Raw genomic sequence first — 12,942 nt, forward strand, 5'->3', positions numbered from 1 at the left:
AGAGAACATACATATGCATAATGTAATTTCAGATATTAAATGCTATAAATAAAACTTGAAAGGGTTGGGAATAGTGTTGCTATGCTAGGGAGGATGGTTGGGATCAGGAAAGGTCTCTTTGAGGAGGTAGTATTTGAAACACTTAAGTGAGGAAGCCAGCAAAGTATTTGTTGACACCTCTAAGTAAGAAATGGAAAGTTTTATTCAAGCCAGATTTGAGGATTAGATCCCAGGAAAAGTATCTCAAAGCTCTGAGAACTTTTCTGCCCATTATAAGTCAAGGCACAGTTATAGAAGTTTTTTGAGACAGAGGGCTATACATTAGATGACATTATTGACAGTTTACACAATCCAGATATCATATGGCCCACTAAAAGATCATGAAGGAATTAATGTGCTAAGAATTTGTCTTACTGATGTTAGGAGAATGTTGCTCTTTATGGTTGAGAAGGTATTTTTGCAGTGGGGGAGGTTTGGTCAATGGATAATGAGAAACATAATGCACAGTATGGGGGGATAGAGAGGAGGCCAATGGGAATAGGAAAGTTTAAATTTTTGTCTTGCCATAAAATGTGACCTCTATGTCATAATTTCCCCATTGATTTTTAATCTTTCAAAAGAAAGCATGAGGTGATCAAATGCTTCAATCCTTTGGAACCAATGAGACTGCTTGCCTGCCCTGGGGTCCATCATGTCCCTTGCTGCCAAGTCTCAATAACCCAGCTCTCTCCTTTTCGGGGAGTTGTACTAGCAGGATGTTTGGCAAGGACTGACATTCAATTCTAGGTTGTCCCATAAGACTTAAGCCAGTTTTTCTCATGTGTTTTTCTCACGTGTGCATTATATATATATGTCCATTATTTTATAGACAACTGCATATGTGATCTATTGTTTCCAGTCATTTAGATAATGATCTTGGGTGATAGAGTGTGAAAGGCAAAAAACTATCACCTTACAAATTCTACCAACTAATTTAAATTGGTAGTAGGAGCAACAAAGTTTATAATAAAGATTTAAGCCAAAATCTTTCTAAACCCAACCATTTTCCTAGTATTTCCCCTAATCTCAGAAGAGAATTATTCAGAACAGAAATTGATATTTCATGGGTTATGATTTAACAAATGTTGTGGCCAAATGATCATATATCATTGGCAGACTGATAGAAACCAGCATCCTCAGGTTGACAGGGGCTTTTTATCTCCAAGGCTACCCGTAGAGGTCCTTGAAGCCAAAGGAAACCAAGTATTTGTTTTCCTAATCTACCTGGGGAGAGTCAAGTTCATTTACTTGTTCTACTAATCCATCAAATATTCAACATCTAATGAAAAGGAACATTTTATCCAGGTCCAAACAAGCATGATTGCCATCTTAGAGGGTCTCAGGAAGTAAACATTAGCTTGCATGATGCTAGAATTTCTTTCAAAAAAATTTCTAAAGACCTTCAAAAACAAATCCAAAACAATATGATGGCTATAAGGACATACTTATTGGTAATTCCCTTAAAAGTAAGTGTATTAGGAAGATGGCACACAGACTTTCACCTGCACTGGATCCCAGGGCAAAGCAAAGTCTCCATAGGAATCTGGGTCAAACCTGACTCCAGTTCTTAGAGGACATACTGGGAAAACAGGGGTGGATGTGGCTGTTGTGAAGGAAGGTCATTGGAAGCAAAGGTCTCAGGAATATTCAGAAGTGTGCCCTTCTCTGGAGGTGGCCATTTTGGGAAAAACTGGCCCCACCAGTCAGTGCCGAGAAGCCCCAGGGCAAACAACGATCCAGGTGGCATCACAGCCTCACCCTTCAGTAAACAGGTTGCCTAAAGATGCCCCAGGCACACAGCTGCCTCTAATCCCAGCCAGAGACAAAACCCCACCCCCCAGAGGGATTAGAATCAGCTCCACCTACCAGCGGGCAGGCATCAGCCCCTCCCATCAGGAAGCCCACAGCAAGCCCCCCCATACCGACTTCAGCCACAAGGGGGGCAGACACCAGAAGTAAGCGAGGCTACAACTCTACTGTCTGCAAAAAGGAGACCACACCAAAAACCTACAAAAATGAAAAGACAGAGAACTATAACTCAGATGAGAGAGAAAGAAAAAAAAAACCCAGAAAATCAGCTAAGTGATGAGGAGATTCTCAGCCTCCAGGATAAAGACTTTAGACTGTGGATGCTGAAGATGAAGCAAGACATTGGAAATAAACTGGAGGCAAAGGTGGATAACTTACAGGAAACACTGAGCAAAGAGATACAAGATAGAAAACTTAAACAAGAGATGCAAAATACAATAACTAAAATAAAAAATTCACTAGAAGCAGCTAACAGCAGAATACAGAGGCAGAAGAACGAATAAGCGAGGTGGAGGACAGATTAGTAGAAATTATGAATGTGGAGCAGAAAAGAGAAAAAGATTGAAAAGAAATGAAGAGAGTCTCAGAGAACTCTGGGACAATGTTAAACGTACCAACATCCACACAAATGAACCCCAATAAGGTTATCAGCAGATTTTTCAGCAGAAACTCTGCGGGCCAGAAGGGAGTGGCATTATATACTTAACGTGATGAAAGGAAAAAACCTCCAACCAAGATTATTTTACCCAGCAAGGTTCTCATTCAGATTTGAAGGAGAAATCAAAACCTTCACAGATAAGCCAAAGCTGAGAGAACTCAGCACCACTGAACCAGCCTTACAACAAATACTAAAGGAATTTCTCTAGGCAGAAAAGACAAGACAGCAACAGGAAACAAAAATGCCGCAAATGACAAGGCTCTCCTCCAATAGAGGTATATATACAGTAAAGATATGAAATCATCCATGCACAATTATACCACCAAAACCAGAAATCAAGAGAAGAGGTGTGTACAAATGCAGGACACTGGAGATGCACTTGCAATTAAGAGACCAACAACTTAAAACAATCTCATATACATACAGACTCTCATATCAAAACTTCAGAATAACTGCAAACCAAAAATCTACAACTGATACACAAAGAAAAATCAACTCAAATACAACACCAAAGATAGTCATCAAAACACAAGAGGAGAGAACAGGAGAAGAAGGGAAGAAAAGAGAGCAACAAAAACAAATCCAAAGCAAGTAACAAAATGGCAATAAGAACATACATATCAATAATTACCTTAAATGTTAATGGACTAAACGCCCCAACCAAGACATAGACTGGCTGAATGGATACAAAAACGAGACCCATATATATGCTGTCTTCAAGAGACCCACTTCACTTCTAGGGACACATACAAATTGAAAGTGAGAGGATGGAAGAAAATATTTCATGCAAACGGGGATCAAAAGAAAGCTGGGTAGCAATACTCATAACAGACAAAATAGACTTTAAAATGAAGACTATTTTAAGGGACAAAGAAGGTCATTACATAATGATCAAAGGATCAATCCAAGAAGAAGATATAACAATTTTAAATATCTACACACCCAACACAGTTCACCACAATATATAAGGCAACTGCTAACAACCTTAAAACGACAAATCGACAATAACACAATCATAGTGGGGGACTTTAACACCCCACTTACAGCAATGGACGATCATCCAGACAGAAAATCAATAAGAAAACACAGGCCCTGAATGAAGCATTAACCAGATGGACTTAATAGATATTCAGAGGACATTCCAACCAAAAGCAACAGAATACGCATTCTTCTCAAGTGCACACGGAACATTCTCTAAGATTGATCACATCCTGGGCTACAGATCCAATCTCGGTAACTTTAAGAAAACTGAAATCATAGCAAGCATCTTTTCCGACCACAACGCTATATGACTGGACAGCAACAACAGGAAAAAAACTGCAAAAAACACAAACACGTGGAGACTAAACAACATGCTTCTAAACAACCAGTGGATCACTGAAGAAATCAAAGAGGAAATTAAAAAATACCTAGAAGCAAATGACAACAAAGATACAACACTCCAAAACATATGGGATGCAGCAAAAGCCGTTCTAAGAGGAAAGTTTATAGCAATACAAGCCCACCTCAGGAAATAAGAAAAAGCTCAAATGAACAAGCTAAATTTACATCTAAAGCAGCTCGAGAGAGAACAGACAAGACAAAAAAGTTAGTAGAAGGAAAGAAATCATAAAGATCAGAGCAGAAATCAATGAAATAGAAACAAAGAAAACCATAGAAAAGATCAATGAAACAAAAAGGTGGTTCTTTGAAAAGATCAACAAAATTGATAAACCCTTAGCCAAACTTCTCAAAAAAACAAGAGAGAGGACTCAAATCAATAAAATTAGAAATGAAAAAGGAGAAGTAACAACGGACATCACAGAAATACAAAGGATCATAAGAGACTACTATATGCAACTAAATGCCAATAAACTGGAAAACCAGAAGAAATGGACAAATTCTTAGAAAAGTACAATCTTTCAAGACTAAACCAAGATGAAATAGAAAAGATGAATGGACCAATCACAAGAACTAAAATCAAAACTGTGATTAAAAACCTTCCAACAAACAAAAGTCCAGGACCAGATGGCTTCACAGGCAAATTCTATCAAACATTTGGAGACGTGCTAACACCTATCCTTCTGAAACTATTTCAAAAAATTGCAGAGGAAGGGATACCCCCAAAATCATTCTATGAGGCCACCATCACCCTGATACCAAAACCAGACAACGATACCACGAAAAAGGAAAACTACAGGCCAATTTCACTGATGAACATTGATGCAAAAATCCTCAACAAAATACTAGCAAACCACATCCAACAATACATTAAAAGGATTGTACCTCATGATCAAGTGGGATTTATCCCAGGAATGCAAGTGTTCTTCAGTATCCACAAATCCATCTGTGTCATACACCCCATTAACAAGCTGAAGACTAAAAACCACATGATCCTCTCAATAGACGCAGAAAAAGCCTTTGTCCAAATCCAACACCCATTTCTGATAAAAACCCTTCAGAAAGTGGGCATAGCGGGAACCTACCTCAACATGATAAAGGCCATATATGACAAACCCACAACTAACATTCATTCTCAATGGTGAAAAGCTAAAAGAATTCCACTGAGATCAGGAACAGGACAAGGATGTCCACTCTCTCCACTACTCTTCAGCATAGTTTTGGAAGTCCTAGCCATGGCAATCGGAGAAGTAAAAGAGATAAAAGGAATCCACATTGGAAAGGAAGAAGTAAAACTATCCCTATTTGCAAGATGACATGATACTAAACCTAGAGAACCTAAAGTCTCCACCAGAAAACTGCTAGAGCTCATCCACAAATTTGGCGAAATCACAGCATGCAAAATTAATACACAGAAATCGATGCCATTTCTATATACCAACAATGAAAGATCAGAAAGAGAAATCAGGGAAGCGATCCCGTTTACCATCGCATCCAAAAGAATAAAATACCTAGGAGTATACCTACCTAAAGAGACAAAAGGCCTGTACTCTGAAAACTATAAGCCACTGATGAAAGAAATCAAAGATGACACCAATAGATGGAAAGACATACCATGCTTGTGGATTGGAAGAGTTAATATGAGCAAAATGACTATACTATCCAAGGCAATCTACAGATTCAGTGCAATCCCTATCAAATTACCAAGGACATTTTTCACAGAACTCAAACAAAATATTTTAAAGTGTGTTGGGAAGCACAAAAGACCCAGAATAGCCAAAGACATCCTGAAAAAGGAAAACGGAGCTGGAGGAATCAGGCTCCTGGACTTGAGGATATACTACAAAGCAACAGTCATCAAAACCGTGTAGTACCGGCACAAAGACAGAAATACAGATCAGTGGAACAGGATAGAAAGCCCAGAATTCAACCCACACACCTACAGCCAACTCGTCTATGACAGAGGAGACAAGAATATACAATGGATAAAAGACAGCTTGTTCAATGAGTGGTGCTGGGAAAACTGGACAGCCACATGGAAAAGAATGGAATTAGAACACTCCCTAACACCAGACACAAAAATAAACTCGAGATGGATTAAAGACCTAGATAGAAGACCAGACACTATAAAACGCTTAGAGGAAAACACAGGCCAAACACTCTCTGACATAAACGACAGCAACATCTTCTCAGATCCACCTCTTAGAGTACTGACAATAAAAACAAAACTAAACAAATGGGACCTAATCGAACTTAAAAGTTTCTGCACAGCAAAGGAAACCCTAAACAACACAAAAAGACAACCCACAGAATGGGAGAAAATCTTTGCAAGTGAATCGACTGACAAGGGATTCATCTCCAACATTTATAAACACCTTCTGCAGCTCTATACCAAAACAGCCAACAACCCCATCAAAAAAATGGGATGGGCAGAAGATCTAAACAGACAGTTCTCCAAAGAAGACATACAGATGGCCAAAAAACACATGAAAAGATGTTCAACATCACTCATTATCAGAGAAATGCAAATCAAAACCACTCTGAGGTACCACCCTACACCAGCCAAAATGGCCATCATCAAAAAGTGTACAAACAATAAGTGCTGGAGAGGGTGTGGGGAAAAAGGAACCCTAGTACACTGTTGGGATTGTAAATTGGTGCAACCTCAGTGGAAAACAGTATGGAGATGCCTCAGAAAACTGAAAATAGAACTCCCATTTGATCCAGCAACCCCACTCCTGGGCATCTATCCAGAGAAAACCATGACTTGCAAAGACACATGTACTCCAATGTTCATTGCAGCACTATTTGCAATAGGCAAGACATGGAAACAACCTAAACGTCCATTGACAGAGGAGTGGATCCAGAAGATGTGGTACATATACACAATGGAATATTACTCAGCCATTAAAAAGAACAAAATACCAGCATTTTTAGCAACATGGATGGACCTAGAAATTATCATGCTCAGTGAAGTCAGCCATACAATGAGACACCAACATCAAATGCTTTCACTGACATGTGGAATCTGAAAAAAGGACACAATGAACTTCTTTGCAGAACAGATGCTGACTCACAGACATTGAAAAACTTACCATCTCCAAAGGAGACAGTTTGGAGGCTGGGGGGATGTGCTTGGGTTATGGATGGAAATCCTGTGAAATTGGATTGTTATGATCATTATTACTCAAATGAATGTGATAAATTCATTTGAGTAATAACCCCCACCCCCCCACACACACAGAAAACAAAAAAATCAAAAGTTACAGGGGTAGGTGGGAAGACGGTACAAACTGAACCACACCTGAGCAGCAGGCACACTGACATTCACACTTTACTTGGCAGAAAACAGTCACAAAATGTTTCTGAGTAAGGGCGTTATTAAATCAGTTTATTTTCTCTACCTCCAATATCTTACTTTTTCTCCAGAAAGAAGACCTCTACTAAGTAAATCTTTCCAAACTTTAACAATCCATTCTCACATAAAACGAGCATACTGTTTCACTACAATTTGAACACAGAAACTTATGTGGCTGGCCCTCAGAAATGCTCTTTGAAGAAAACAACTCTGAAATGATCAAGGAGTCAATCCAAGATGAAGATACAAAAAAATTATAAACATATATGCACCCACTATAGGAGCACTTCAATATATAAGGCAACGCTAACAGCCATAAACAGAGAAATCGACAGTAACAGAAGAAATGAGAGGCTTTAACACCCCATTTACAGTGGACAAATCAGACCAAAAAAACAAGCCTTAAACGCCACATTAGAACAGGTGGACTTAATTGATACTTATAGGACAATCCATCTGAAGGAAGCAGAATACACATTAAGTGCACATGGAGTATTTATCTAGAGATAAGTGACAATGAAAACATGATAATCAAAAACCTACAGGATTGGCCACCAGTAGCCTGGGAACCTCCATATGCCGTGGGTGCTGACTTAAAAAGGAAAAAAAAAAAAAACAAAAAAACCTATAGTATTAGGAGTGGTACAACCACTATGGAAAACAATATAGGGGTAACTCAGAAAACTAAATAGAACTACCATATGATCCAGCAATCCCACTCTTGGGCATAAATCTGCACAAAACTTTGAAAAAGACAAATGCACCCTTAAGTTCACTGCAACATTATTTACAATAACCAAGATATGGAGACAACCTAAATGTCCAACAACAGATGAATGGATTAAGAAGATATACATATACAGAATGGAATACTACTCAGCCATGAAAAAGAACAAAATAATGCCATTTGCAGCAACATGGATAGAACTAGAGACTCTCATACTAAGTGAAGTAAGTCTGAAAGAGAAAGACAAATATCACATATCTAGAATCTAATATATGACGCAAATGACACCTTTCTAAAAAAAAGAAATTCTTGGACATGGAGAACAGACTTGTGGTTGCCAAAGGGGAGGGGGAAGGAGTGGATGGACTGGGATTTTGGGGTTAGTAGATGCAAACTATTACATTTGGAATGGATAAGCAATGAGACCCTGTTGTATAGCACAGGGAACCATGTCTAATCACTTGTGATGGAACCTGATGGAGGATAATGTGAAAAAAGAATGTATATAAATGTATGGCTGTGTCACTGGCTTACAGCAGAAATTGACAGAATATTGTAAATCAACCATGGTAAAAAAATATTTTTTAAATAAAGTATTGGACTTCCTGTTGTGACTCAGTGGAAATGAATCTGACTAGCATCCATAAGGATGCAGGTTTGATCCCTGACCTTGTTCAGTGGGTTAATGATCCCACATTGCTGTGGGCTGTGGTGTAGGCCACAGATGTGGCACAGATATGGCTCAGATCTGGCATTGCTGTGACTGTGGTGTAGGCCGGCAGCTATAGCTCTGATTCGACCCTTAGCCTGGGAACCTCCATATGCCATGGGTGTGGCCTTTAAAAGACAATAAATAAAGTGTTAACTCTTTCAGCCATCTTGGAGCCTGTGGAGGCCTGCTGGGAACAGGACTTCTAAAACAACAAATTATATTGGGAGGGTTGTGGTACAAGGCCATTTTTGCTGGGTTTAAGCAGGGTCTCCAGAACCAGAGGGAGAACACAGCTCTTCTTAAAATTGATGATGTCTATGCCCGAGATGAAACTGAATTTTATCTAGGCAAGAGATGTGCTTATATGTACAAAGCAAAGAGTAACACAGTGAATCCTGGCAGAAAATCTAAGAAAACCAGAATTTTCTGGGGAAAGGTGACTCATGCTAATGACAACAGTGGCATGGTTCGTGCCACATTCCAAAGCAACCTTCCTGCCAAGGCCACTGGACATAGGATCCATGTGATGCTGTACCCTTCAAGGATTTAAACTTATTGAAAAGTAAATAAATAAAGGTGGATTTGTTCTCATTAAAAAATAAAAAATAAAAATAGTGCTAAGACTCAGGAAGTTTATAGCAATACAATCTCACATCAGGAAACAAACAAAAATCTCAAATAAAAAATGTAACATCACACCTAAAGTAACTAAAGAAAGAAAAACAAAACCCAAAGATAATAGAAGGAAAGATCAGAGCTAAAAAATAAATGAAATAGAGATGAAGACAACAGTGGAAAAGATCAGTAAAACTGAAAACTGGTTCTTTGAAAAGATAAAATTGATAAACCCATAGCCAGACTCATCAAGAAAAAAAAGGGGAGCATGTTCTAATCAATAAAATCAGAAATGAAGAAGGAGGGGAGTTCCTATAGTAGCTCAGTGGAAACAATCTGACTAGCATCCTTAAGGATGCAGGTTCGATCCCTGGCCTTGCTCAGTGGGTTAAGGATCCGGTGTTGCTGTGACTGTGGTGTAGTCTGGTGGCTACAGCTCTGATTCGACCCCTAGCCTGGGAACCTCCCTATGCCATGGGTGTGGCCCTAAAAATACAAAAGAAAAGAAATTACAACTGACTCTATAAGAATACAAAGGATCATAAGAGACTACTATAAGCAACTACAAGCCAACAAAATTGACAACCTAGAAGAAGCAGATAAATTCTTAGGTATGACCTTTTAAGACTGAACCAGGAAGAAATAGAAAATATGAACAGACCAATTGTAAGTACTGAAACTGTAACTGTGATTAAAAAATTCCAACAAACAAAAGTGCAGGACCAGGTGTCTTCACGGTTTAATTATATCAAACATTTAGAAAAGAGTTAATGCCTATCCTTTTGAAACTCTGCCAAAAAGTTGCAGAGGAAGGATCATTCTCAAACTCATTCTGTGAGGCCATCATGACTCTGATACCAAAATCAAAAATACCACAAAAAAAATTACAGGCCAATGTCACTGATGAATATAAATGCAAAATCCTCAACAACATACTTTCAAACCAAATCCAGCAATACATTAAAAGAATCATATACCCTGATCAAATATGATTTATCTCAAGGATGCGAATCAGTCAGTGTGATACACCACACTAAAACTGAATAAAAACCATATGATCATCTCAGTAGATGCAGAAAAAGCTTTTGACATAATTCAACACCCATTTATAATAAAAAACTCTCCAGAAAGTAGGCATAGAGGGAAATTACCTTAACATAATAAAGGCCATATATGACAAACCCACAGCTAACATCATTCTCAATGATGAAAAGCTGAAAGCATTTTCTCTAAGGTCATGGACAAGACCAAGATGTCCACTCTTGCCACTTTTATTCAGCCTAGTTTTGGACATTTAGACATGGTAATCAAAGAAGGAGAAGAACGCACATTGGAAATGTAGAGTAAAACTGTTACTGTTTTGTAGATGACCTATGTTAGACACAGAAAATTCTAAAGAAGTTATCAGTAAACTACTAGAGCTTATCAATGAATTCAGTAAAGTTGCAGGATACAAAATAAAATACAGAGGAATCTCTTGCATTTCTGTACACTAACAATGAAAGTGAAGTAGTCAGACAAGTATATCACTTATATGTGGAATCCAATTTTTTTAAATGATACAAATGAATTTATTTACAAAACTGAAGCAGACTGGCAAACTTCATCAAAGGGGAAACATGGTGGGGGAGGGGGGAAGGAGGGAAAAATCAGGAGTTTGGGGTTAACATAGACACATTACCATATATAAATAACCAACAATGACCTACTGTATAGCACAAGGAACTTACTCTATATTCTGTAATAACCTATATGGAAAAGGACTCTGAAAAAGAACGGCTATGTGTGTGTATATATATAGCTGAATCACTTTGCTGTACTAACACAGCATTGTAAAGCAACTATACTCCAAAATAAATTTTTTAAGAAATTAAAAAAGTAGCATTTCTAATGCCCATCCCAATAGAGACTTGGAAAATCCACCCAGGCAACCTGGGAGTAACTGAGTAACTGGCCACAAGCCCAGCAAGTGGATTGATTTTTGAAACTTGCACGATTGAGCACAAGAAATACGTTGGGTTCATAAGCCAAAAAAAGTGAGCAATTATCAAAGTAATCAGTATACAGGCCTGCTTGGCATCTGGGTTGCTATTTCAGATGCAGTCATCTCTGTTTGCTAGTGCTGATCATAGTCAAAGTTACGTGTCAAAAACTGGAGTTGCAGCTCATCAGGAGAGGACTGATATGGTCCCTTTCAATGTGGCGGAAAGAGTCCTTTGTCTGATGTCTTTTCCAATAGGCATAATCTGGTTACAGGTCTTGGCACATGTGATTTTTAGGTTTGAAACAAACAGAGTGTACTTTTTTTTTTTAAATGCTGCACCCACGGCAGCATGGAAGTTCCCAGGCTAGGGGTTGAATTAGCCCTCAATTAACAAAACTAGAATATTCACTGAAAAAATCTTTCTTTCTAAAATTACCCTCTTGTCTACCAAATATAGCCAGATTAAGCCTTTTGTTTGTTTGCAAAATAAGCCTGGTTAATTAACCACATAGACTCTTAAATTGGCTGTGCTGAAACTTTTTTTTTCCCTTTGTCTTTTTTTTTAGGGCCGAGCCTGCTGATGTTCCCAGGATAATAAGGGTCTAATCAGAGCTACAGCTGCCAGCCTATGCCACAGAGACAGCAATGCCAAATCCGAGCTGCATCTGTGACCTACACCACAGCTCCCGGCAACGCCGGATCCTTAACCCACTGAGTGAGGCCAGGGGCCCAAACTGAATCCCCATGGATACCAGTCGGGCTCATACTTACTGAGCCACCACGGGAACTCCTTGTGCTTTTCATAAATAATCTCAGGTTGATAAAAACCTCAAGGCCAGGAAAGCCATGCCAAAAGGGTATCATAGAGTCTACCTGTGATGTGCATAGATTTAGGTGGGGGATTTGGGTGAATTCCTCCCTTCCTGAAGTTGCCAAAATATCTTGAGATTCTGTATATGCCTGAGAAAGCTGCTGGGAATCTAAGAGTTTCCAGATTCTGGACAGATCAAGTGGAGAGAAAAGAAAATGTTTTAATTCTACTTAACATAGATGTAATTTAAAGGCTTCCTTATATCTGGAGAACAGAAATTGACAATCAGTACTATTTCAGGCAAAAACCACAATTTTTATGCTTAGTTCACTCAGTCCTGTTACTAATCCTTGATACTGATCTTTTGTAAACAGTTTTATGAAGCCATCAGGTTTTTCATTAGAATTCTTTCTTACCCAGTTTAGTGGTATGATCTAAAAATTATCAAAAACCTGCACTTGTCTAAAAGTACTTTCTAGGAATCTTGAAGATTCAAAACAGTGCAATGATAACTGTCTATAAATGACAAAAGACTCAAAAAGTCAAGATTAAAGAACTGATTATAATGCAACTGGAAAACTTGGTTAGTACTGGGACATACAACTTAAATTATTAAAATTATGAAATTTTATAATTATAACAATTATGTAAACAAAATATTTTCTAGAATGTGTATATTAATAATATTCACACACAGAAATTATCTAATAAGTTTTATCACCACTTATTTGATAATGCCTCCCATGTAATTTAACATATGAAATAAGCCTAAATAATTTAATAGTCCTCTCTTTCTGAGATGGAGAGAAAGCAATTATTTTGAAGTGTTTCAGGGACCCTTTGGAAAAC

At 38.2% G+C, this 12,942-nt stretch overlaps 1 pseudogene; it reads left to right on the top strand.

Moving 5' to 3' along the window:
• LOC100516261 lies at positions 94-9,598 on the top strand (annotated as a pseudogene).

This window comes from Sus scrofa, chromosome 4, assembly GCF_000003025.6.
Source record: "Sus scrofa isolate TJ Tabasco breed Duroc chromosome 4, Sscrofa11.1, whole genome shotgun sequence".
Classification (NCBI taxonomy): domain Eukaryota; kingdom Metazoa; phylum Chordata; class Mammalia; order Artiodactyla; family Suidae; genus Sus; species Sus scrofa.